Source organism: Choloepus didactylus, chromosome 6 (genome assembly GCF_015220235.1).
Source record: "Choloepus didactylus isolate mChoDid1 chromosome 6, mChoDid1.pri, whole genome shotgun sequence".
Lineage (NCBI taxonomy): Eukaryota > Metazoa > Chordata > Mammalia > Pilosa > Megalonychidae > Choloepus > Choloepus didactylus.
This window is the reverse complement of record NC_051312.1, coordinates 18,267,688-18,290,818: the sequence shown is the minus strand read 5'-3', so window position 1 is coordinate 18,290,818 and position 23,131 is coordinate 18,267,688. Positions and strand designations below refer to the sequence as shown.

General features: G+C 35.2%; 1 pseudogene; it reads right to left on the bottom strand.

The window, feature by feature from the left end:
• Nucleotides 1–3,621: 3,621 nt before the first annotated feature.
• Nucleotides 3,622–7,156, bottom strand: LOC119536641 (annotated as a pseudogene).
• Between the last annotated feature and the right edge of the window lie 15,975 nt (nt 7,157–23,131).

The window sequence follows — 23,131 nt, the reverse complement described above, 5'->3', positions numbered from 1 at the left end:
CTGCCAGAGCTTCAGGACATCCACATACTTATGTGGTGATCCCCATTTGTTCAGGAGGACAGCCACCCCTTCACACATGGATGACACAGGCCAATTTGGAATTCCCTTCACGGATACTTCCTTCCCAGGACTCATGCCTGCTATGGTGGGTAGCTCTTTGGACTCTTGGTTGGCTTGCCAATTGTTCCACCCCAGCTCAGCCTCAAGACCAAAGAATATGTCAGGCAGAGAGTTAGACATGAGTTTAATTAAGACCTACAAATAGGAGATGGTCCCGCAGTTGCAGCCAGCTGGGGAAAATGGAAGTTAGTGCTCTGCCAAGGGTGGGAAGTACAAAGGGCAGCTTACAAGAGTTTACAGGACATTCCACAGGGTATGAGAACAGAGTTTCAGCAGAGTCTCATGACACAGGGGTCTCGAGGTAGGTTATCAACAGTGATCAGGGGAAGGGAGTTTTAATGCATTGTTTATGATACCATTTGTACATTCTTTATCCCCCTGGGGTGGTCTGATGACCTTTAATGTCTGTCCTGGTCAAGTAGGCGGCTACGTGCAATAACTCACTTTCACTATGGAAGGGGGAGTTCCCCAAAAATTCTATGACATTTTATCACATTTTTAGATTTGCATATCCACTACCACAATCAAGATACAGAACTGATCTGTCACCATGAAGAAACTTTTTGTGCAGTCTTTTAAAATTAAACTCTCCCTATATTTCCCTAACCCCTTTGTGCCCTAACGTAGCATCAATTTTTATGAGAATCATATGCACTTGAGGGAAAAATTTAGTATGGGTCTGTAAGATCTAACTTATTATGTTCTTTAGGTCTATTATTTACCTTTTTGATTTTTGGCCTTCATAAATCAGGTTTTTGTTTATTTTCAGGAAGTTTCTTGGGTTATAATTTTAAGTGTTAGTTCTGTTCTATTATTTTTTCTTTTTCAGGGACTCCAAATATATGCATGTTGCATCTTATTTGCCTATATTTTAAATCTATCTCTTTTCTTTCTGATCCTTTTACCTCTTTGCTTTAATTCTCTTGGCTCTTTTAATTCCTCTTTGCAATGCTCATTTTTATAATTTTAGTAACTCAGAAAATTGACCTACAACATTCTACTTTGACATATATCCCACTAGACCTTTTACACTTTCAAAAATAAAGTGGCAATAAGACTAAGTAATTTTAAAAAGGAAGGAAATTTAGGTTGTCACCAGACATCTTGACAGCAATACAATGAAAAAAAATGAAATAAAATATCCAAGGAACCTAAGGAAATAAGGCATTAGCCAAGAATTTCACATCCAGTCAAGCAGACTTCCAAGTGTCAAGACTATATAAACACAGTTTTAAATGTGCATGAACTAATGGAATGCTAAACTCATAAGATCTTCCTGAAGAAAGTGCAAAAGGATAATCTTCATCCAACAACAACAAAAGAAGTTTTAAACAGGTGGAAAAACTGCATGGAAAATAATAGGCAAATGATATTATGTTCTGAATGCAATTTAAAAATGGAAGAAAAAAGCTAATAGTCTGATGATTAAAAGCTTAAGTAAGGAAAAGGAGATTAAGGAAGTTATAACAAAAATAAAAACTTTTCTAAACAGCAAAAAAAAAAAAAAAAAAAAAAAAAAAAACAAACAAACAAACAAACAAACAAACCACAAATGAGAGCAAGCAAACAGGCCATGTGGAGAAGAAATATAGTAAATGTAACATAAACAGTAAGTATAACATAAAATAATATGATAGGGATGATTTAAAGCTAATCAGGCATATCCATCAATGTAAATGGGTTTATTTCACCTAATGCAAGTACTTAAGATTGTCTTTTCAAGAAAAATCCAGCTCTATGTTGACTCACTTATTCTCAGGGTTCTCCCTTTGGGGACAGAGTATCTCTTTCTGGGGGATATTTAATCTATTTTACCATAGCTAACCCTAACTGTACTCTTTTCTTTTCTGATTATTGCAATATCTGAAGGCTTTGCAGGTCTGGTTTTTTGTTTGTTCATTTGTTTTTCAGCTGGTTCTCAGTTATGGAGGCTTGAATGCATATTCATGATTTTTTTTCTTTTTACTATGAATTGCTTATTTTTCTTGAACATAATCTATGGGGATTCTTGCTCACATACACAGAGGGCTTTGTGTGCAGATCACTCTCCAGGACATGCCCTTGGCTTTATCTTTTGAGTCCTCATGACTTACGCAGTTGCTGCAGAAAGCTCAAGGTCTCCAGCTTTCAGCAGTACTCTTTCAAAGTGAAAGCTGTTTTGGAAGTGTTTATTTTCCTGTGTTCCTTGTTTCACTTCATGTGGGGCCTTACCTTTTCCTCATTTTTGGTAAGTTGGAATAAATTTTAAAAGATTATTTCCCTCCAAATCTAACATGTTAGTTGTTTCAGTTAATGGGTTATTTAGATATATCTATATAATTAATTATACATTCCAAAGCAGAAATCCTCAGTAAACTTTATTCTCCTGTTCTTTAATTATATTTCTAATTCCCCATTTTCTTTTGGAACTTAGTCCCACTTAATTTATATTTCATTCAGAAAATTGTCATTTCTGAAGTCTTGATAGATCTGATATTGCCATGCCTGAGACAGCTAAAATTACTTTTAGTGAGATAAGATTTTTTTCCTTGATTTCCTCTCACACTGAGGTATAGTTCTTTGGACTCTCATATTTATGTTTGGCTCTCCTACTAGAGTCTTAGGAAGCCCCCAAGCTTTGTCTTCCTTTCCCCAAGTCCCACATGGCTGTCAAATATTACCAGATATTGCCATTCATCTGCTATTACTAGAGTTGAGAAGATTTCCCCAATGCAAAAGTGATTTTCAGAGCTGCCTTATCTTTCTGGATTTCTGGTTTTACTTTGTATTTGGATGCTAGCAATTTCCTTTTTTTTTTCCTTCTCTTGCCTGCTCAGAAATACATTTAAAATACTTTCTAAAATATATTTTATCCAACATTTTTAGTTGTTTTGCAGTGGTGGGTACATTTATGGAGTTCTGACTGTCATACTGTTGGAAATTTAACCTTCCCAGTATATTTCAGAGTTCAAATGATCATTTCTTTCCTTTATACTTTAGTTCTCTCAGATTAGGATGGTAACATAGAAATTTCCCTTTGTTTTCACTTACAAAGTATTGTTTGGTTCTAAAAATAAAATCCTAGGAAACAAATTCTAGACCAAACTCCCTATGGCAGATTTCTTTGGCACTTAGGTCAAAGAGTAAAGTTATCCTTCTCTCCATATCCCAACACAATCAATGGGAATCTTGCTAGACACCCAGAGGGTTCGAGGTCCAGGAGACATGGTCATAATGCTGCTTTGATGTTGTGTATAAGAAAGAACAATGGTCTTGTGCTTAGTTCCATTCTTCACAGGTAGAAGTCTGGGGTTCTGAAAGAGAAGAGTCAAGCCTTGAAGAACTGAAGGTTTCTGCTCCATACAAATTGATACGTTAACTGCTTTGCAAGGTCAATCAGAGTGTAAGAGAGGAGAGTCCAATGTCAAGACTCAAATATGCCACAGTATTTGCATGGCACTGAGCCAGTCTTGGATTTAGATGGGTTGGCTCACTTGCAATCTTGCCAGATCATCAGTGAAGTTAAATAATGAATGCTAAAAGCATTTCCCTTGCATGGTATAGAAACCTCAGTTCACAAGGGTCACTACGCTTCCAGACCTTTAGTTACCGGTGACAATGGGAAAACATTCTCTTCCCATACCTTTAAAGGGCATCTTTGATTTCCTTGTTCCTCAGACCATAAATCAAGGGATTCCACGTTGCATAGAAGACTAATGCCATCTTGTTATGGTCCAAGGAATTATCAGAGCTGGTACACCTATAGACAAAAAGTCCTAATCCAAAAAAGAATGGCACCACTATTGGGTGAGAAGCACAGTTGTTGAAGGCCTTGGTGGCAACAATATAACCATGAGATATCATGATGATTAAGACAGATGTCATGCCAAAAATCACTGCTATCACAGAATTCATGACTTGTAGGAAAAAGGTGTCAGAGCAGGATAGAACTAATAATTGAGGCAGGTCACAGAAGTGGTTGATAACATTTGGTCCACAGACATTGAGCTGCAGTAAAGTGCACAGTTGAGTCAATGAACCAAAGATACTAGTTACATAGGCTCCAACCACCATATGCACACAGAAGATAGGGGCATGATAGCTGTGTGGAGCAGAGGATTACAAATGGCTGTATATAGACCATAAGCCATGGCTGCCAGAACACAGCACTCAGTAGAGCCCAGCCTAGAGAAGAGGAAGTACTGCATGGTGCACCCTATAAAGGAGATGGATTTATACTTCTGGAAGAAGTCTGAGAGCATTTTGCAGGTTGTGGAGGTAACATAGCATAAATCTAAGAACAAGTTGCTGAGGAAGAAGTACATGGGTGTGTCTAGGTGAGAGCCCATCCTAATAAGGATGATGAGGTCCAGGTTCCAGGCCAATGTCAAGGGGTAAGTCCTGAAGAATTCTTCAAAGACGACTATCTTGAGCTTGGAAAAATCTGAGAATCCCAAAAGGGTGAATTTGGTGACTGTTGTATTGTTCCTTCCTCCAGCTATTGTCTTGAAGTTTCTTCAGTCTTGAGAAAAATCAATGGATTAATGATTGACTATTTATATACTCTGAAAATTTCTTGTTTTGAATATGGTCTCATGACTTTGGACAAAATATATCCATAGTCAAAGTAACTTTTTTAACAATATAAAAATTATTTGTTAAAATCATTGGAATTCCATTTCTCAATTGCTATTAATAGTTTAGGTTATAGTCTTGCAAATTTATTTCTACACACACATATAAACACACAAATGTTAAATTGTCTAAAAGTTTGTACCAATTTACACTAGTATCAAAATTTTATGATAATATCCCTTGCCATCCTGTTTTCAACACTGCCTAAAATATTTAGTTTTAATCTTTGACAATATTACTGGTAAAAATACTAGTTCATTTTTTTAAAATTGCAATTATTTTAGTGATTTTCTCACATGTATATTGTGCTTATTTGTCCAGTAGGTTTGTTCAGTATTAATTATAGAAACCCTTTATGTATGAAGGATGGTAACACTTTGTCCCTCAAAAATGTTGCTAACTAATTTGTTTCCAAGTTTATCATTAATTATCAATATTGTTTGTATTGTATTTTGCTGTACAGATTTTTTTCCAGACTAAATTTTCTGTGATTTTTATGGTTCCTGACCTTGGTATTTTATTGTTAAATATTTCTTCACACATGACAATAAACTTTTCCTATATTTTCTTTAGTTACTTTGTGTTATTATATTTACACTTAATATTTCTGGAAATTTTAGTGCATAATGTAAGGAATAAATCTGAGATTTGGTTTTGTTTTATTTTGTCAAACTGATAGTCACTTGCCCCAACACAATTAATTGATGACTTTTCCACTTATTAAAGTCACCCTTATGATGAGGTTGTTTATTAATTCCCTATTGTAGTCCATTTTCTATCAGCCCATGTGCCATCTGTCCAGTCCTGCACCGCATTTTACTAATTACCTATAACAATATTATTTTATCATTTAATGTTTTATAATATTAATATTTTATAATTTATTAATTATAAAGCATTTTGATAACTGGTTAGAAAAATGTCTCCTCATTTTTCAATTCTGAGATTTCTTTGATGGGTCTCATATTTATGCCTTCAAAAGACCTTTATAAGAGCTCATCAAGATGAATAAAACAGGATTTTTTTTTGCATTTCATTTTTATATTAATTTGGGAAATACAACAGATGAAAAATTCCTGCCTGCTCAGTTATTAAATTATAGAAGAGCTAACACTAAACATCTTCATAATATTAAGAAAACTATTAAACTTGACTGAAGCACCTGGGTCTATTGAAACATATTCTAGGTTCCCGGATCTGTCTCACATTGTAATAATTTCTCTGTGCCTTTTTACTTCCTTAAAATGAGGTAATTATAGCTATTATCCTTGTATCACAGGGATTTTTTTTTTTTTTTGATGTTTAAGTGAGTAGTAATAATGGTAGGAATGAACATTAAAAGAAGAGTGATCTAATATTCTAAGACATTATTGTGATTTTAATGCCCCAATAAGAGGATTATTTAATTTTGTGGAAAGGGAAAATTGTACATTGGCTCAGTACCCTCTCTCAATATCCCTGACCAGGCCACAAGTGTTCCTACAGTAAGAGCTGAATCATATATTACACATGCTTGAAACATAGTCATTGGCAATAGAAGGATTCCATCCACAAAATATATAATGAATCTATATTTCATTACATATTTTGGAAAAACCAGTTCTTGCAGTATTTCTGTGATATGTTTGTGTCTGTCCTCAGACATATGTGTCATACACATCCTGAGGCCATAAGATTATTTTTGAGATTTTAGAAAATGCTGTCAGTGAAGTTGGTTTGTTTTTGGTCCTTTTGTATCATTGGCAGTTATGTATTTTTAAAATTTTTTAAATTTTATTTTATTTAGATTGTTCACATACCATACATCCAAAGATCCAAAGTGCACAATCAGTTGCTCACAGTACCATCATGCAGCTGTGCATCCATCACCACAATTAATTTTTTTTGCAATTTTTAGAACATTTTCATTACTCCAGAAAATAAATAAAGACAAAAAAGAAAACTCAATTCCTCCCCTAAGGAGGAATCCTCCATTATTGACTCATAGCTCACAGTATTGGTATAGTACATTTGTTACTGTTGATGAAAGAATGTTAAAATACTGTTAACTGTAGTATATAGTTTGTAATAGGTATATATTTTTTCCTATATACCCCTCTATTATTAGCTTCTAGTTATAGTGTAACACATTTTTTCTAGTTCATGAAAGAGATTCCTGATAGTTGTACAGTTAATCACAGACATTGTCCACCACAAGATTCACTGTTTTATACATTCCCATATTTTAGCCTCCAACTTTCCTTCGGTGACATACATGACTCTGAGCTTACCCTTTCTATCACATTCACACACCATTCAGCCCTGTTAGTTATTCTCACAATAACATGCTACCATTACCTCTGTCCACTTCCAAGCACTTAGGTTCAATCTGTTTGAACATACTGCTCATAAAAAGTGACTGCTCCCCATTCTTTAGCCTCATTCTATATCTTATTAATTCATATTTCATGTCTATGTGTTCACATATTATAATTAGTTCCTATCAGTAAGAACATGCAATATTTGTCCTTATTTGTCTGACTTATTTCACTAAATATAGTGCCCTCAAGGTTTCTTTGTCAACCCAATTTTTTTTTTGATGGTTTTGTTCACACACCATACTTTCCATCCTAAGTAAACAATTGATGGTTCTTTGTATAGTTACATATTTATGTATTCACCACCATCACTACTGTCTTCCATAAAGAAGGGGGAAGAGTCAAGGAAGGTAGTGAGACAAAAGAAAAAGAAAAAGAAAGAAAAAAAGACAGCAAAAAAGCAACAAGAGGAAAGATAGAATTAAACTAAAGTAGAATAAAAGTCAGACAACATCACCAATGTCAAGAGTCCCGTACCACTCCCTTATGCCCCTCTCTTATAGGCATTTAGCTTTGATGTATTGCTTTTGTTACATTAAAGGAAGCATAATACAAAATTTCTGTTAACTATAGTCTCTAGTTTGCATTGATTGTATTTTTCCCCCAATATCACTCTATTTTGAAACCCTTGCAAGGCTGACATTCATTTGTTCTCCCTCATGTAAAAACATATTTGTACCTTTTATCACAATCATTGAGCACCCTAGGTTTCACTGAGTTATACGGTCCCAGTCTTTACCTTTCCATCTTTCCTTCTGGTGTCCCACATGCTCCTAAACTTCCTCTTTCAACCATACTCACAGTCATCTTTGTTCAGTGTACTTACATTGTTGTGCTACCATCACCAAAAATTGTGTTCCAAGCCTCTCACTCTTGTCTTTTTCTATCTGCCTGTAGTGCTTCCTTTAGTATTTCCTGTAGTATTTCCTGGTGTGTGAATGTGATGGAAAGGGTAAGCTCAGTTATCTTGTTCACAAACTCTGTCATTGTCTGTTTGTTAGAGAATATTTTAAACTCTATCTTGTATTTGAAGGACTATAGGAATCTTGGTTGGCGGTTTTTCTCTTTCAGTATCTTGAATATATCATACTTCTTTCTTGCCTCCATGGTTTCTACTGAGAAATCCACACATAGTCTTATCAAACTTCCTTTGTATGTGATGAATTGCTTTTCTCTTGCTGCTTTCAAGATTCTCTTTGTCTTTGATGTTTGATAATCTGATAATTAAGTGTCTTGGCTTAGGTCTATTCAGGTCTATTCAGATCTATTCTGTTTGGGGTATGCTGTACTTCTTGGATCTGTAATTTTATGACTTTCATAAGAGATGGGGAATTCTGATTATTTCCTCTATTATTGCTTCTGCCTCTTTTCCCTTCTCTTCTCCTTCTGGGACACCCATGACACATACATTTATGTGTTTCATGTGGTCATTCAATTCCCAGAGGTGTTGCTCCTACTTTTCCATTCTTTTATCTATCTGTTCTTGTGTGTAGAATTTCAGGTGTCTTGTTCTCCAATCCCTGAGTGTTTTCTTCTGCCTCTTGAGATCTGATGTTCTGTCTCCACTGGGTTTTCATCTCTTGTACTATGCCTTTCATTTCCATAGATTCTGCCAGTTGTTTTTTGAAACTTTTGATTTCTATCTTATGTTCACCCAGTGTTTTCTTTATAGCCTTCATCTCTTTTGTTATATCTTCTCTGAACTCGTTGATTTGGTTTTAGATTTGATACAGCATATTTCTTCAAAATTCTTTAATAGACTGTTTCATTAAAGTGAAACAATATCTCAACTTTATCTTGATTGAGGTGTAAGTTTCTTCCTTTGACTGAGCCATATCTTCATTTTTGTAGTGTATTTTGTAGTTTTCTGTTGTCTAGGCATCTGGTTTCCTTTGCTACCCCAGTTAGATTTTCCCAGACCAGAATGAATGGGGTTATATTCAGGGTGTATCTTAGAGGAATGACAGACTTTCCTGTGAGGTTTCCAGTCACTGTGCTTTTCCTAACCTGCCCAGCATGTGGCACCTGTCAGCCCATCACTCTCACCTGGTATTGGCTGTTTTCCCCCAGGATCTGGGGTCTGGTTCTGAAGGGAAAGCTGGGCTCAATATCCTTACTCTTAAGGAAGATACACCCCATTAGGGCTTATCATCTGCCTTTGAGTAGTCTTTTTGACTCTGTTATCTCCACCCCTGTCTGGGTCAGAGCACTGCAAACTGAAAATGGCTGTGGCTGTCTTTTCTGAGCCCTTCAGGTTGAAAGAGAGAAAGAGGGACAGGAAGCCCCCTTTTGGAGCCAGTACAAGACTCCCCAGTTTCACTCATCAGACTTCTGTGCTCCCCCTCCCAGGACAGATGAGTGTTCTGGTTTTTTAAGGTCAGTAGTCACTAAAAGCCTCTGTCTGCCTGTTGGGGGCTTATAGTTTGTATTCAGCAGTCCATATTTGTTAATTAAAACCCCAGTTGGAGCTCAGCTGAGCTGTGTTCACTCACTTGGAGAGTGCTGCTAATTTCTACCACAGTGAGGTTTTGCAGCAAAGCCTGCCATGGGGGAAGGGGGCTCTCAGTGCAGTTCCACAGCTTTTACTTGCAGATTCTATGCTGCAATCTCAGGCATTCCTCCCAATCCAGGTTGGTGTACAATGTGTGGACAGTCATGGTTGTCCCCCAGCAGTTATTCCAAATTATTTACTAGTAGTTCCTGTTTGTTTATTAGTTTTTCCAGGGGACTGACTAAATTACACTCCTCCCTATCTGTTGTTTTCTTTTTTAAATGAAAAGGTAGACATAAAGTCAAGTACCCACTGTTATATACTTTTTCTAATTCACTGACAAGTGAGGAAATAAAATAAAAATATTTAGCTAAGGGTGGTTGATGATGATGATTCAATGATAGGAATAAAAACACTCAGCAGTAGAGATAGGTTACAAGGCTGGAAAAATAAATACAGAGGTTATTTCATATATATTCCTGAAATTATTTCTATTTCAAGTCTCCTTTTGTTGGTTGTTCCCACTTTGCATTGTCCATTCAAGACTAAACATACAACAACCAAATTAATTGGCTGTGATTAGAAATCAGAGACTCAGAACAGTAGAATAAATGTTACTCCCTCACTTTCCTTTGAACATGGAAGTGGATTGGCTGGTCAAGCACTAAAGCAATCAGCTCACCAGTGATATCAAAAGGACAATGTCAAGCACAGAAAACAGATTGAACCTCTAAACGACAAATGTAACAGCTTTAGAATTTTTCCTATGGGTTATCACTGCAGCACAATGTTTTCAGAACCATATATAAAAAAATTAAATGTGTGCAAAAATAAATTTAGAAGTTTGAAAATAAAGCAGATGAACACTTGTTGGAAACACTGTTTCTAAACTTTTGCAGAAGTAACAAACAGTAGTGATGTTCTGTAGTGAATTATTCATATACTTATACCCTAGGGAAAAATATAAAGTACCAAAAGTGGCTTAACACTCATTTCTGATGCAGGCAATTGTTCTCCTGTTCTAGCTATTTTCCTTCCTTAATTTAATAAAATAAAATGTTATATTTCTTAAATAAATTTTAAATCCCTTGAGCTGAACTTTTTACTTTGTTTCTCTTTAATAAGGAAGCCCAAATTAAATCACTGTTTATGAGTCACAGTGTTTCTCTGTTGTTCAGCAAATAATATGTTTGGTGTTTGTTGCATATTTAACATCTGCAAGGCACCAAGTAGCACTATCATTTCAGAGGTAGTAGAAAGAAGAGTAAATAAGTATTTCAAATAATCCTGGGACAATTCATTATTGCTCTTCATATATGTTCAGAAAGGAAAGCAAAGAATATAGGTGATTTAATATGAAGAGGGAAATACACAACATATAAAGGGAAGCATATTTTCTTGCCTACTCTAGAAAGATTTCCCTATAATTAGTTAGGAGCTCTTTATTCTATTTTCCCACTGCACCTGTATAATTCTCTAGTACAGTAAGAATCTCACTGTTCCTTTTTTGTTGTAGTTTCTATAGGTTTTCCAATTAGACTTTAAACTGTACCTTCAGGCAGGAATAGGTATTTTTTCAATATTTCTTTAGCACCTAATATATTGGTTATCTATAGTGGCACAACAAACCACTACAATCTTATTGGCTTAAAACTCCAATGATTTATCATTTGCTATGATTCACTTGGCTAACTGGACTGCCTCATTTGGATTCCTCATACAGCTGGAGTCTGCTAGCGGCTTGGTTGGACCAGATGGTCCAAGTGGACCATGCTCACTTGTTTTTAGGCCTCATCTTGAATAATTAGCTGTCTAGAAGTCCCTCTCCACATGGCCTTTCATACTGGGTTTTTCTAAAACTTGTGATATCCAGTTTCCAAGAGAGCAAGCCCCAATGTAATGCAAGCAGAAACAAGTGCTTTTCTTGCCTCCACTTGCATCACATTTGCTGATATTTCATTGACCAAAGAAAGTCACATAGCCAAGCAGAAAATTAGTGTGGACAGGGAAAACACAAGGACCTGGATAAAGGGAGATGTGATTTATTGGTGTCCATTAATGTAACAATGTACCTCTCCTAAGCTTAGTTCAGTAACTGAATTAAACAATTTAGCTCTGCAATAAATATTTGCAGAATTGTACTTTATTCCAGTATCTCTTCTGTAACAATGTAGAGGGAGTACTTGCTCTCTAAAAAGGAAATTACATTCTCTAAACAGCTAAAGTGCACCTTTAACCAGACAGAGAGTAAGACAAATGTATCTAGAGTGGAAAGAGCCTAATATATATAGCTCTTGGCTCCTGAAATGGAGAAAATCCAACACAACTAACCACTTAGAATCTGAAAGGAGCCTGAATCCACCAAGAAGCAGTAGGGTCAATTGAAAATACATTAGCAACTGCTTATGTTTAGGTCAACAGTGTTAATGGGTGTTTTTATACTCTTGTGTGTAATAGATCTAACCTATCACTTGCAATCGAAATGAGTCAGTAAAAAGACAAACATAATGCAATATTCATTTCACTTGCTCTATATTCACTTTGTTTCAAATTCCCATACACAAACAACACAAAGCCAATGCATTAGCAATGAATTGCAATACTTGAACATGCTTTCCATAATAAACTTCATGAGATTACTATAAAAAATCAAATTAGGTCACAAGGATAAAAATTATACCTAATCCTAGGCTGTTTACCAAATAGAAACTATAACACTTATTTCTTCAATTTTAAAACATTTAAAAGCATGTTTTTTTCTTAAATATCTACAAATGTCTTTTTTCTTTTTAGCAATAAGTAAATCAAGTCATAAAAATGATCATATATTTCAATGCAGTAACATTTTTAGAGATGTATTTTAGGAAATATTCTAGAATATTTTAAAAAAATTTCCTAAAAAAACAAGAACTTTCAACACAAATATTTTTGTTGTAATGCAATTCCTGATATTTTATTACTTGCCCATTTACTAGCTCCAGCTTACACAGTAATCAATCTTTTTTTATGTTTGAGTCCATCCTGATATTTTACTTTTCTCTCTCCAACTGCTTGTCATATCTGCTTAGATAATGATCACCATCATCATGATAATTATAGAAAATACTTATGTAGGTCTTGTTATGTGCCATGTACTAATCTAAACATGGTTCATTTTTTTTATTTCAGTAAATAAATGGAGAAGAAACTTCAATGTAAGACCTATGAAAATACTCTGCAGATAACATCAAATAATAATGACAGAAGCCAACATTTATTTAACACTTGCTATGTTTCAGGCACTATTCAAAGTTTTCAGAAGTAAATTAAGTCATTTAATTCTCATACCAAAGTAGGGAGAACAGATAATAACAAATTTAATAAATAACTTCCATAGTATGAAGCTGATTAAGTGCTATGGAAAAAGTCAAGCAGGGCAAATGGAATAGGAGGTGCGAGGGAGAGGGAGAGCAGGTTGCAGGTTTAAATAGGTTGCTGGGTAACCCTCAATAAAACATGGCACCTTGAAGGAGATGAGGAAGATATATAACAGGGAGGAATATTCCAAGCACAAGGGACAGCCTGTGCAAAGGCCCTGAGGCCAAGAATATCTGGCATATTCAAAGACTGAAAGTGTGACTGGAATAGAATGAAGAGGAGATAGAGGCCAATTTCAAGTCTAGTGTTGAAATCCAAGTAAGAACTGATGGTGGTCCCTTCCAGGGTAGTAGTAGCATCACTAGCAGTTGTGAGAAATGATCAGTTGCTTGATATATTTTGAAGGTTGACCTTATAGAATTTCTGAATAGATTAATTCAGATCATGAATCAATGAAAGTGTTAAAGAATGATCTCAAGGTTTTTGGACTGAGCAACCGGAAGAATAGAAATGCCATTGACTGAGGTGGGCAAAAGGAATGGGGGAGAAGATTTCAAAGGTGGTAGGGGAGAATTAACAGTTCACTTTTAGAAATGTAGACAAGATGAATGTAGAAATTTAAGTAAAAATATTAAGTAAGTTTTTGGATGTTGAAATATGGAATTTGGGAGAGGGATTTATGGTAAATATTTAAATTGGAAATTGTCAGCATCTAGATGGCATTGAAAGCTGGATGATATGATCAAGGAAATGAGTGTAAAAAGAGAAGGAAAATGGACAAGGATTGAGTTAGGCATAGGGGTCAGGGAGGACACAGTCTCAGCAAAGCAGACTGAGGAACAACACCCATGGAGGTAGGAGGGAAACAAGACAGTGTGATGTCCTGGCAGTCAGGTGAGGACAGTGTGTTGAGGGAGGAGGGAGGGATCAACTGGGCCAAATGGGGCTGATGGGTCATGGAAAAATGAGACTGAGAATTGCTTATTGGACCTAGCAATGTGGACATCAATGCAGACCTTGGCAAGTACAGTATTGATGAAATAATGGGGCTGAAGGCCTGATTGGAGTGGGTTTAAGTGAGACAGGAGAGAACTGAAGATAGAGAGTATAGACAGCTCTTCAAGGAGATTTGCTGAAAGGGGGGCAGAAAAATGAGACCTAGAAGCAAGGAAAGGTTGGGCAAGGCAAGTTTTTTTCTGTGGTTGTTGTTAAAGATTGTGGAATAACAGCATGATTATATACTCTTATCATCTGATTATATGTTTATGTATAAAATACATACATCAAATACATTTATGAGAAGGTGAAATCACTTATTTTTCAGCAGGCATAACATCTCTTCAAATGTCTCTATAAAGACAAAGTGACAACCAGCCAGTTAAAATTTCAGGGAGGGCTTCTGCCTCTGGGAAGATGGAGTAGACATAGTTTTACCTATTTTCCCACTAGGTAATACCAAAAATCCCTGGAAATGTTACATAAAAGAAACATAAAAAAATTGTGAAAGGTAGACAAAAGAAAGCCAAATATCTAGGGACATTAAGACCTAAGACTGCACAGTGGTGAATTTTCCTTTTGCCCCATATATCCCTGGCTTGGAGTTAAAGAAGTTGGCAACTCAGAAATACCAATGGGTGCAGACAATGAAAAACATCCCAGGAAAAATCTGCTCTCTAGTCAAAAGCCCAAGAAACAAGCAGCCTTTCAAGCAGAAAACTTTCATATAATAGCATTCAACTACAGCTGAATACCATAGAAAAAATGATGACCCACCCACACCCAAATTAGCAAAGGTTAAGTGAGAAGTATGGATTTTCACGCTTTCAAGGCTATCACATGGCACCTCAATACTCCTGTCAGTGTTGCATCAGATAAAGCAAAGTAAGGAGCTGAGGCTTTCATCCTTGCTGGCCTGTAGCATTGCCCACTCCTCCCTGATGTCAGTGGAGACTATCTGGGGAGCTGGAACTTCCAGCCCTGCCTAGAAGTAATGAGGACCCACTTCCCCTCAAGGGCAGGCCAAGTAAGGAAGCTGAACTTCTACCTCCTCCTGGAAGTAATGATGCAGAGCCCCACTTTTCCTGCCAGAGCAGTGTGAGAGAAAATAAGTCAAAACTGAAGGTATGAATAATATCTTGAGTAATATAATAAAACACAATATGATAATACCCAGATTTCAGTTGAAAGACCATTTGTCATATTAAGAACCAGGAAGATATCACAATAAATGAATAAAGGATATCAACAGATGCCAACATTCAGATGATAGAGATGTAAAAAATTATCTGACAAATTTTTAAAGCAACCATGATTAAAATGCTTCTATGGGCATTTATGAAAAATGCTTGAAACAAAAGAAAAAAATAGAAAGTTTTGGCAAAAAAATAGGAAGCCTTAGCACATAGAAGACATATGGAAGAACCAAATGGAAATTTTAATTGAAAAATACAATAACTAAAGTCAGAAGCTCAGTGGATGGGCTCAACAGACAAATGGAGGGACTAGAGAAAAGAATCAGTGAATTGGAACATAGAATAAGAAAAATTATGCAATCTGAACAGCAGAGACAAAATAGACTGAAAATAATGCAAGCAAAAATTATAACACTGATGTGGCTTTAACTGTATATAGAGGAAATAATTAAGACAGTTATGTTATAAACAGGGGAGGATGAAAGGATGTAAAAAGAGGTAAGATTCCTACACTGTACTTGTACTGGTAAAATGACAAAACCAGTAGACCATGGTAAATTATTAATATATTATTTAATACCTAGAGCAACAACTAAAAAAGCTATATTAAGAGATACACTCAAAAACATGACAGATAAATGGAATTATAAATAATGTTAAAATAACTTACAGAAAAGAAGGAAAAAGAAACATAAATAAAAGGACAGAGGGAATATACAGAAAACAAAAAATAAAATTAGAGACAAAACATAACATATCAATAATTACATTAAATGTAAATGGCCTAACTACATTGTGGTAGGATGGCTAGTAGGACATTGTGATTAAGACAAAGATGTCCCTGTCCTGATTTCCAGAACCTTTGAATATGTTACATTGCATATGTGATTAAGTTAAGGATCTTGAGGTGGGGACATTATTCTGGGTTATTATTTGGTTGGGTTCAATGTTATCATAAGGGTCTTTTTTTTTTTTTTTTTTTTTTTTACAAAAGATTATGAATACTGAATCTTTAATAAATAATTTTTCTTTTTAGTTTCTAGAGTACTAGAATAGTTAGAAGGAAATAACTGACATGGTGGAACTATAACATATAACATGCTTTGAAATTTGCTCTATTGCTACTTGTTAAATTATGCTTTGAAATTTATCACATTTCTGTATATCTGTTATATTTCACAATAAGGAAATAACTGAAATTATGGAAATGTAGCCCATAGCATTCTTTGAAATTTGCTCTATAACTACTTGTTAAATCATACTTTGAAAGTCATCACCTTTCTGTAAATATATATTTAAGCAAAATAAAATAAAATAAAATTAAATTAAATTAAAAACAACTCATGCCCCTATCCCTGCAATCTTAATTTCTCTTACTCTGTTCTAGTTTTCTTCTCTCTCTCAATTTCTTTAAGCATTTATCAATCCCTAATGATCTATATATTATTTTCTTACTTATAATATTGATTGTTTATTTTATCTCCCAGTGCTAGAATATAGGCTCCATGAGGGCTGAGACTTGTCTGTCTTTTTTTTTCACAGATGAATTCCAGGTGTCCAGATGCTTTGCATGTAGTAAGAGCTCCACGAATGTTTGTTGAATGAATAAATTCTCCTTGACATGATTGTTTCTTCTTAATACTTCTGTTCACTTTCTTCCACCTTAGTCCTTTATCTCTTACCTGTGCTACTGCAACAGTATCTTAACAGTTCTTACTCCATTCAGTCTGGTTCCTCATCCATCTGGTCACCCCACCACAACCTGAATGGTCTTTTCACAGTGAAAATCTGATCATGAGACTTCCCTCTTAAACCCATGACAGACTAGCTCAGTGGTTTTAAAATTTCTTGGTCTCTGGAACATTTCACACTCTTAAAGATGATTGAAGCACTTCACTGGAGGATGGCCAATGGCGTCTGGAAAACCTCTGTTAGCTGGGAAGGCACATGGCTGGCGTCTGCTCCAAAGTTCTGGTTTCAAAATGGCTTTCTCCCAGGACGTTCCTCTCTAGCAAGCTTGCTCCTCTTCAAAACGTCACTCACAGCTGCACTCCATAAAGGTCTTTAAAAGAGAGAAGCAGGAATGTGACAGTCAGAAAAAGAGGTGTGATAATAGAAGCAGAGGAAACCAAGGAGTAAGGGCAGCCTCTAAAAGCTGGAGAAAGCAATGAATGGATTCTCCCTTAGAGGCTCCAGAAGGAGCACAGCTCAGCTAACACTTTGATTTTAGCTCCATAAGACCCATTTCATACTTCTGACCTCCAGAACTGTAAGATAATAAATTTGTGTTGTTTTAAACCACTACACTTGTGGTAATTTGATACAGCAGCCATGGGAAACTGATACATACACCAATTTTAAGACAAAGATTGACAGACTGAATTAAAAAAAAAAAGGACCAAATTAAGTGCTAACTATAGGAAACTCATCTAAAATATAATAATACAGGAATGTTAAAAATAAAGGAATGGAAAAAAGATATATAATGAAAATATTAACCAAAGGAAAACAAAAGTAATGTTAATAACAGCTAAATTAGACTTTGGAGAAAAAAATCAACAGAGATGGACATAGACAAATTCATTATTATAGTTGAAGACATCACCCTCCTCATGCAATAATTGATAGGACAATTACATTTATGCAAAGAAATAGTAGAACTCAATGCCATCAGCCAACAGTATCAAATTGATATTTATGGAACAATCTGCACACAGGCAAAATACAAATTCTTTTCAAGTACTCATGGAATATATAGCAAGATAGACCATACACCTGGTCATAAAAGCAGTTTCTATAAATTTAAAAAATTGAAGTCATACTGGTGAATTATCTGACCACAATGAAATCGTGCTAGAAATCAAAAAATACAACAATAAAAGGAAAATCTCCAAACACTAGGAAACTTAACAACACACTTCTAAATAACCCATGGATCAAAAGGAAAGCTCAAAGGAAAGTAAAAACTATATACTGAACCAAATGAAAATGAAAACCATATCAAAATGTATGACATAGAGTGCTGGGAGGGAAAATTATAACTCTAAGTTGTTTGCATCAGAAAAGAGGAGAAATCTCAAGTCACAAACCTAAGCTGCCACTCAAGAACCTACAAGGAGAAGTGCAAAATCAACCAAAGCAAACATAAGGAAAGATATAATAATAGAACAGAAATTAATGAAAATGAAAGCAAAAACAGTAAAGAAAATCAATGAAACTAAGAGCTGATTCTTTGAGAAGATCAACAAAATCTACAAGGCTCTACCAAGACTGGAAAATAACAAAGAGAGATGCAATTCACTAATATAAGGAATTAAACAGGGAATATCACTACTTACTGTGCAGACAGTAAAAAGATATAAGGGAACATTGCAAACAATCCAACACACATAAATTTGACAACTTAGATGAAATGGAACATTCCTTGGAAAAAACATAAACTAACATAAATCTCCTGATATAAAATAGATAATTTCAATAGCCCCTTAGCAATAAGGAAATTGAATTCACCTAAAAACTCTCAGAAAGGAAATATTTAAGCCAAGAAGACTTCACCAGAGAATTATTCCAAACCTGTAAAGAATTAAAGCCAATTCTACAGAATCTCTCCCAGGAAATAGAAGCTGGAACATTTTCCAATTCATTTTATGAAGCTAATATTATCCTTATACCAAGACCACACAAAGATATTATATAAAGAGAAAACTACAGAGCAATAATCTTCATGAATATAAAGTAAAAAAATCCTTAACAAAATATTGGCAAAAAGAATTCAACAATGTGTAAAGAGAATTAAACACCATGACCAATTGGCAGTTATTCGACTTCAACATTCAAAAATCCATCAATTCACAACAAAATTCAAAAATCCATCAATGCGATCCACCATATTAACAGGCTAAAGAAGAAATACCACATGGTCATAACAATTGATGGAGAAAAAGCATTTAAGAACATTCAACAAGCATTAAGAAAAACTCAAAAATAGTAAAAGAGGGAACTTATTCAACTTGTTAAAGAACATCTACAAAAAATCTACAGTGACCATTATATTTATTGGTTAAGATAGAATGTTTTCCCCCTAAGACTGAGAACAAGGCATGCCTCTTCATGCCACTATTATGTAACACAATGCTGGAAATTCTAGCCAGTGCAATAAGCAAGAAAAGGATATAAAGGGATACAGATAGTAAATGAAAAAATAAAACTGTCTCTATTTTTGTGCACAGACAATATCAAGAAATCTATAAAAAAATTGGCAAGTTTGTAGGTACAAGATCAATGTATAAAAATCAATTGTTTGTCTTTATACTAGCAACAAACTCATGGAAATCTAAATTAAAAATAAATATTATTTGCAATGGTTCAAAATGAAATAGGTGTAATTCTAATAAATCATGTATAGGATTTGTATGCTGAAAGCTATTAAACACTAATGAAAAAAATAAAATATCTAAGTAAATAGAGAGACATACTGTGTTCATGGATTTGGACACTCAGTATAGAAATGATGTCAATTCTTCTCAAATTGATAAAATTTAAGGCATTTTGTATCAAAATCTCAGAAAGATTTTTCATAGATATAGATAAGATTATTATAAAATTTACATGGGAAACAAAGTACCTAGAATAGCTAAAACAATTTTGAAAATGAATAAAGTGGGAGGAATCAGTCTACACAATTTCAAGACTTATTATATAGCGATAGTAAATAAGGCTATGTGATATTTATGAGCGATAAAGGTATAGATTAATGGAAGAGAACAGAGGATACACATATAAGCCAACACAAATATGCCCAACTGATTTACCACAAAGTTTCAAAAGCAACTTAAAGGAGGAAAGACAGCCTTTTCAATAAATGATGCCAGAGCAATTTGGCATCCATAGGGGGGAGAAAAGAATCTCAACCTCAATCTCACATCTTATATAAAAATTAACTCAAAATGGATCATCAATTTAAATGTAAAATATGAAACTATAAAATTTTTGGGAAAACATAGAAAATCATCTGGATATAAGGCTAAGAATAGCTCCTAGACTCGACACAAAGCATAATCCAGGTAGGGTGTGTCATGTAGGCTCAGGTGACTTGACTGCCAACTGAAGGTGAGTTTTCCACTTGTGCTCCAATATGTCTAGGGAAGATGGTGGAGTAGGAATCTCCAAGAATAAGTCTCTCTACCAGAGCAATTATTAAACAAGCAGGAATGTCTGAATCAACTATTTTGAATCTCTGGAGTCCAGTAGAACACTGTGCAGAATCCAGAGAAGAGTGGGAGGAAGAGGCTGATAAATTACAGTAAATACCAGTGAATTACTCTCCCTAGGCTGAGGCTATCATCACCCAACCCCAACCTTGTGGCTTGTGCAGCATGCTGGTACTAGAATGGGACATAAAGACTTAGTTCCCCAAGATCTGGGGATGTGCACCCTGATTGCTGGTCATTGCTTTTGATTAGCTACTTCAGATCACAGGGGTCCCAGCTCTGGGAGTGGCCACTGTTTCAACCACCCCAGACAAATATGGCAGAGGGGATCTAAAAATGGTACATTTCTTCAGAACTGACAGTTGAAGGACTTCATTTGTTGGGCAGATGCTGAATCAAAAAAGCATATCTTTGGGAACCCATGGGAGAAGCTCCTGGTTCCATTCCTGGTCCTTCCCTCACCCCCAACCTAGAGGAGTTTGAGGTCTACCAGCACTCCATTTATGGGTCCTTGACTTTGTTCCTGCTGGGAAAGACTGACTCCTCTCCAGTGTGTTCCCCTCTGAGAATTTGTCCTCCAGGCAAAAGCATCTTAAGGCAGAGAAAGCAGATTAAGAAATAATTGAGTTGGACAACCTGGGGCAAAGGCTTACTTACTTTATGTCCTGTGATAGAAACCCAGGATAGAAAGTCTGCTTCCTGAGCAATAGAGGGGGCATTTAAAATCCTGTAAACAGGGGAGCTCCAAAGCCCACTACAAGCACAAGCCAAGACAAGACACTGAAAAAGACCCAGAAAAGACAGGGAGGAAACTGCACTTTGCATTCTCCTTGGGCTGACTTTTTGATAAGAAGTCTGAACTGCGAAGGAGATCACCAGCCAATGCAAAGTCAATTTGCACAGACTGTGAAAAGTATTTTTTCCTTAGTTTTGCAGGGTTTTGTTACCTCCTGATATTCAAGAAAAAATTTCTGTCATATCACTAGCTGGATACAAAGTTCAGGAACAGACATCTCAGAGAATAAATCCCAGAGTTAACATTTTAAAATATTAAAATGGACAGTGTGCAACAAAAGAGTACAAGACAAAAAAGAAGCATGAAATGATAGCCCATCCAAAGGAAGAGGATAAAATGCCAGAACACATCAATGAAGTAGACAAGACTGTGCATATATGAAGCAAGTCATTAAAAAAAATGATCTTCAATATGCTCAAAAAGATGAAGGAAAATAGGTAAAGAACAAAGGGGTATCAGGAAAACAATCAATATGCTGAAGGAGATGAAGAAAAATACAGAGAAAGAGCTAAAGAATATCAGGAGGAAAACAATGTATATACAATAGGACAATCTAAATAAAGAGATAGAATTATGAAAAAGGAACCAAACAGAACTACTGGATTTGAAGACCACAATAACTGAAATTAAAAATTATCAGGAGAGTTTCAACAGCAGTTTGGATCTGGCAGAGGAAGGAATCAGTGAATGCGAAGACAAAACAATTGAAATGAGTCAGGCTCAGGAGCAGAAAGAAAATAGAATTATAAAAAGTGAAAATTGCCTAAGATACTTGTGGGATACCATCAAGCATATTGATATATGCATTATGACAGTTCTGGAAGGAGAAGAAAAAGAGAAAAAGGCAGAAGGAATTTTCAAAGAAATAATGATAGAAAACTTTCCAAACTTAGCAAAAGAAAATTATGCAAGAATTCAAGAATCCCAGAGAACACCAAATAAGATAAACTTGAAGAGAAAGACACCCCAATACACAATGCTCAAACTTTGGAAGGCAAAGGACAAGTAGAGGATTCTGAAGGCTGCTAGACAAAAGCAACATGTGAAGTACAAGAGAGACCCAGTTAGGCTGAGTGCCTATTTCTCATAAGAAAACATGGAGGCAAGAAGGAAGTGGGTTAAAATTCTTAAAGTGCTTAGAGAAAACAATTGTCAATTAAGAATTTTATATTCTAGTGAGACTGTCTTTCAAAAATGAAGGAGAGATTAAGACATTCCCCAATAACCCAATAACTGAGGGAGTTCATCACCACTAGATCTTCCCTACAAACTATGCTAAAGAGAGTTCTGACTGAAAGGAAAGGACAGAAGACAGTGGTTAGAAGTGGCATAAAGAAATAAAGACCTCCAGTAAAGACAACCATATAGATAATTGCAAATGCCAGTAATACTGTAATGTATGTTTTGGTATGTAATTCCACTTCTTACTTCTAACAGATGCAAAAATGCAAATACATAAAAGTTAAAAATAAATATATGGTTTTGTACATACAATGCACAAAGATATAATTTGGAACAAGGACAAAAAATGTAAAGGGACAGAGGTGTATAGGAACAGTGAAGGTGTATGCTATTGAAGTCAAGTTGTTTTCAAATCAAATATGGTTGTTGTATATTTTGGATGTTAAATTTTAAGCACATGATGTCCACAAAGAAAATATATGAAAAATATATCAAGAAAGAAATGAGAAGAGACTCAGGATGATACAATACAAAAATCAAATAAATAGGAAAGTAGGCATTCATGGAAGAATTTAGGGGCAAAAATGGATAAGACTTAGAAAGACTAAATAGCAAAATGGCAGAAGAAAGTCCTTCATTACCAGTAGTTGCTTTAAATGTAAATGGATTAAATACTCCAGTCAAAAGGCATAGATTGGCAGAATGGATTAAAAAAAGCATGACACAGCTATGTGTTATTTACAAGAGATTCACCTTAAATTCAAAGACATTAGGAGGTGGAAAGGGAAAGGACAGAGAAAATATACCATGCA